Source organism: Capsicum annuum, chromosome 4 (genome assembly GCF_002878395.1).
Source record: "Capsicum annuum cultivar UCD-10X-F1 chromosome 4, UCD10Xv1.1, whole genome shotgun sequence".
NCBI lineage: Eukaryota > Viridiplantae > Streptophyta > Magnoliopsida > Solanales > Solanaceae > Capsicum > Capsicum annuum.
The window spans coordinates 72785363-72791298 of NC_061114.1; positions in this window are offsets into that span (position 1 = coordinate 72785363).

The following is a 5936-nucleotide window of genomic DNA, read 5'->3' on the forward strand; positions in this document are numbered from 1 at the left end:
CGTCAATCAACAAAAACTCAATAAACTTGGTTTAGCTCCGCTAAATGATACTATTAGTATTAGTTTAGTTCAGTTAATCAGTTCAGTTTAGTTAATCAGTTCAGTTTCTATTCAGATGGGAGTAGGATTCAGCACCTAGTGAACTTAAGGATGGGGGTATTCCTATCAGCAAAGGTTTGACCCTTAGTAGCAATCCTTGCGTTCTAGAACTACGTAGCTAGCGTACGTTAAGATGAACCTTACGTGTTTAGGGATATATATGCATATCTTATTTGGGCTACCTACTAGGAGGGGTTGACGGAAGAGCTCCCTGTCAAAGAGGGTATACTCACAACAGGTCTTTATCCATGGCACTGTATTGGCACCCTTCCAGCTGAGGTACAGGTTAGACCCTACCAGTTCAGTTTCGTGGCATGTCAGTTAGATAATTACCTCCTACAGTTTTAGAGTTATTCTTAGTCACATTAAAAAAACTCAGATAGTTCTTCAAATTCAGGACAGTCAAATACAGTATGGAACTCAGCTAGTTCCCTTAAATTAAGGACTATCAGATACAGTCACTTATGTTATCAGTTATCAGAACTCATGTTATCAATATTCATCTTTAGGACTGTCAGATACAGTCAACCAGACCAGTTCTTCATAATTAGAACTATCAGAAATAGTTATTCATATATCAGTAACATAGTATCAGTCCCCTAGTATTTAGTAATACAACATCAGTTTCTCACTTATTAGTGACTCATATTTCAATATCAGTAGATTCAGTTATTCAGTACCCCAGTATTAGTAAACTCAGATATCAGTAAATCCATGTTGTCAGTAGACTTAGTAGTCAACACTCAGTATTTAATCCTATCACGATCTCAGTTATAGTTACGTATGCATGCATGTATTCTTATGTTCATGTTAGCCAGTCAACTAGTATTTTTCATAAAAATGAACCCCCTTGTATCAGCCTATCTCACTTGCATACTGGTATATTCAAAGTACTGACGCATTTGCGTTATGGTGTCTTATACCATAGGTCTAGAAGTACGAGCTCTAGAGCTTTAGTAGCATCCCAGTTTAACAGTTAGAGTTAGCAGTGAGTCCTCATCCTTTGAGGATATGATTATTACTTTATTATTTTAGTTTTTAGTTTATTTCAGTAGTTGGAGTTCGTTAGAAACCTATCCCATCAACTCCCTATTCAAATAGTCAGTTTTAGAGGCTTTCAGACTATAGCATGTTTAGGCAGTTAATTCAGTTGTTTTGGTATTGTTATACCATATTTTTAGTTGTGTTTATTCAGTTTTGAACCTTATAACCTTTCAGTACAAGTTTTTGCTTCTATATGGTATATTATGTAGTGTACAGGTACAGATATCAGTCATGGGTTAGTCTGTGGTCCTTCTAGGTCATGAGCACCGTGTAGCATTCCGGGTACCAAATTTGAGGCATTACATGAACATCCCAAACATTTTTTGCGCATTAACCATCGTGGAAGTCCTATTGGCCAAATATAGCACAAAATCAGAATACCCTACAATCTGCATTGGGAGCTACAATATTAATAAATTAAAATTTTTGGATTTTCAAATCCTTGAACAAGCATCTGTTTTGGGTTTGACCTCCAACATGAGCATGTGAACAATCTGAGGCGTAAGCAACATACCCACCCGAGCCATCCCCTTAAGAAATCCACACTTACAAACCAAAGTATCTTATAGAACTAGATTGGTAATAAAACCAGGTGTCATTTTAGGTATTCCATATTCCGTAACATGATCTGGCTCATTCTCGTGAATAGATCAAGAGACATTGCCCCAGAATGACCTCGGATGGATAACATCAGTTCATTACCCTTACATAATATAATATTAATTTCTATCCAAGTATTCTCGAATCAATATAGAACCAAATGTTTGAGTGTAAATTAAATGCTTGCCTAAAGCACTCTATCAATCCATTATCAATGGTGCAACACGAGAAGTCTCTTTGAAATTTTTTCTCTAAAAAATTATGATCTTATGTGGTCAAACCCTACTAATTGTAAGTCATTCTTACACATAGGCTAAGTTGTGTATGGTATTTTATGAATTATGGACTTGGACATTAACCACCAACTAAATTAATTATTCAAAATTAACCATCAATTAAATCATTGTAATTAAGTAATAGTTCAAAATAATCATATAAAATTGATAAGTATCTTTTATGGAAACGGAGTTCTAGTGCTTAAAATAACCAAATTGGTCATTATAGAGAATAAATAAAATATTAAAAAAATAATAATGAAATAGCAAGGGATATAGCTTAAGGATAAAAAATTAATGGTACATGATTCCCTATCAAATGAGATGTAGAAAGGTAGAGGGGATCTCAGTGCCATCTTTATATTCATCTCCTTCGATGTTGAGACTTGAAAGCTCCTCCCAAAAAAAGAAACAAAATCCTCCAAAGATAGCTTAGAGACACTATCATTAGTTCTTTCTACAAAAGAATAAGCCTTGGCGATATGATCTTTAATATTAGTGGTTCTTACTTTGATTTCCTTAAAAGTTTTTAATCGTATGACCCAAGTGTTTTGAATTTTTTGGAGCTTAAACTTATTCTTAAAAGATGATGTTTTAACCTTTTATTCTAAAGCCTATTCATCACCTCCAAATTTCACTCATGAAACATATTTATTTTTTAGTAGTTTGTTTCCCCAGAATCATGTGTATTACCCCATTCACTCTCATTACCCTTAACTCTAGATTCCAATTTAGCTACCTCCTTTATTTTTGCCATAAAGAAAATTTTCAAGGACCAGATTTCCGTTAAATTCTCTGCCTCATTTCAAACACATGCATTGAGAACTTAATTGTGTGCCTTTTTCTTTATCTTCAGTTTGGCAACTTTTAAACTTAGGCATTTGGCTTCTTGACTGTAGACATTTTTTTTTTGGTTAAAAACATTTAGCACGCCATCCTCAATCTTAAAGAGCCTAAGTTTTAAAGCCTCTATTTCATCCAATTGAGTAGACCATGTAGATAGCTGGTCCTTTAGCTACTCTATAACACTCAATTATGCTATTAAAAAAATAGGTTGTCATTGTCAACATTTCTAATCCAACATTGAGATTGGGGTGGAACCACAGGGAATGAATTTGCAAAGTTCAATTTATAATGTAAGTATCTCACTTAATGTTTGCACATTTATTTAAAATGATAAAAATAAATTGATGTTTTGTAAATAATTTTGAACACCTTTGATTATAGTTATCAATAGAGTTGAATTACAATAAATAAGACTTGGAGGTTGTGATCAATGATAAAAGGTACATGGGGTAAATTTTCATCTGAGTAGAATTATTTAAAGGTGAGTAACCAGTTGCCTAAATTTAATCCAAATAATGGGCAGGCAAAATTTTAAGTATAAATGATAATCACTTAACTCATCACTACATTTCATAAGTGGGTCCTCTTAAGATCCCATGTGTACCATCATGGCCAATCTAAAACCTCAATTTAATAGTTTTATTTATAAGATCTACCATTAAAAGATACCAATCTTATCATTGTTAATCATTGTTCCGCACCATTATCTCATTTCTCAAGAAAGATAAAGGATCTAAGCTTAACTAGAGTTTGCAACCTCCAACTAAAAGTTAACATATGCAATAATGGTTATCCCATAACAAATAATCAATTAAAAAGAAAATAGTTGCAACCCAAGTATTTATCAACACTCAATCATCACACCCCTAAGAGGGGAAATTATCCAAGCATAGTGAAATATGAAGAAGTTATACCATCATGCTCATCCAAAGCTACCATTGGATTGAATTATCCATAGAAATCCTTCAATTCTAAAATAGAAAAGAAAAATAAAAGCTAATCCAAACTTTAGATTTGATTACAAATGTTTATATGTCAAAATTATGAAAAAGATAGGGTTTGAAGACACAAAAATCTATTTATAGGTGACGCGAATAGAGACCAACATATTTACAAAACTGCCTCCATACAACTTTTGGCAACAGAGAAGACATCGCGGAACTCAGTGGTGATGCACTAAACCTACCTAGTGTCATTGAGCTAAAAAGATCTTTGAGCTTCTGTTGTTTCAGTATGTGAGTTTGGAGATGAAATTTCATCATTGCTGAACGCCAGCAATACACTGAACGTCATAGTTACCGCGGAAATGCTATCTTTAAAACCTGAACAAACTACTTCATTTCATGATATATCCCCACTTTAGCGATGCTACTTATATTTTTAGCTCCTTTCTACCTTTTTTTATTCCTTAGGCTTCATTGGACATCTTTCGACTTCAGCCCTAAATACAAACTACATTAAAACTAGCTCAGAATGGTATTGAGGACTTAATTTCTTACCATTTTTATGAAATGAGTAGCAAAATTCCAACTCATAAACACCTTAATTTAAATATTTGCTTGTCCTTAAACAAATCAATGCATACACAACAAAACAACCAAGCCTACAAATAGTACTATTTGCGAGTTCAAACTATAAGTCTCCAGTTTTGACTAGCTGCTAACAAACCAAGATCATACTCAGAGATATCAACCAAGAACAATCAATGTGCTAGATGAATGTAATTGAGTGCCCTCTTAACAAGAATATATTTTTCTCTGAAGTAATCAAATTTAAAATTAATGGATCATCATGAATCACTATCGAAGATTATGCACATTAATAGCATACTATAGGCTAGCCAATATTTCCCTATTACCAGAACCAAATGTGCTACTTTAGAGATCAAAAATATATTTTGAAGGCTTATAGTGTAGGCAACTGGTAAGGTAGGATAGCAAATGGTTAAAGTAACTCTATCTCCTATAAGCTCCACATGAGACCTCAACTAAATTCTTCCAAAAAAAACTCACTTCATTTGACATGCAAAGGACTTTTTTGTTGGTACAGGTGCCAACTTCCTTCTCTTATTTTTTTCAAATCAAAACAACTCAGTTATTTTCATTCTAAATCTATAATTTCAACTTTTTTTTCTTTGATATCCGTTCTCTTTTTTTTATGTATTAACAAAGGTTAAAAGGATGAACAAGAGAAGGAAGAAAATGGTCCCAGTTTTGTAAGCTTCCAATCATAAATCCTCCCCCATAATTGCTCCATCCCCAACCTAGGCTTTTTTAAGGCCTAACATGCATGCTTTAAGGTGGTTTTGATTAAAAAAAGGGTAACATAGGAGAAATGGTTATGCCCTATAATATAATTGTCTAAGAAAAAGGTCAGTCTTATAGTACTAAATTAGGGCAAACCTTGCTCACTCAACTCACAATGGGAAAGGCTATATGGTTAATTTCAAAGGCTCTCTCTAGATAGATGACCTATAGTCATTTGTCTAATGTTATAATACTAAATGATTAGTGATACACCAATAAGTCATGTTCTATATGGAATCATGACATAAGATAAAATTGAAGCCTTTCCTTCATGGTGCTCAACTACATACTTAAAGCATGACTATCAATTCTTCAAATAGACATACCACGTTTATTACAGATATCGAGAAAGATATTTAAGTAGTCAAAATAAGATGCAAATATTTTGAAAAATGCGTGACTAACCACTTCAACTCAACCAACAAAAATTTAAACAATGGGAGCATTTTTCAAGGTAGGTCAATTTACAAATTCCTTTCTTATTTTTCAAGTTTCATGCATGCGAAAATCTACATAAGATTACTTTTGAGTCAAAGTATTCTATTTCTAGTACACTTCTACTTGAGAACCAAGCCAAAATGAGGTTTATTAATCAAACACGCAACTAACTACTAAAACCAACAAATAAAAAATAATAATAAGCAACAAAAATGCAATCTGAATCGCAACACCACTCAAATAAAATCGTAAAAATGACTCACCCATAAAATAAAAATCTTCCAAAATATAACAACTTGAATCAAAACAATATCAAAATCAATGTAAC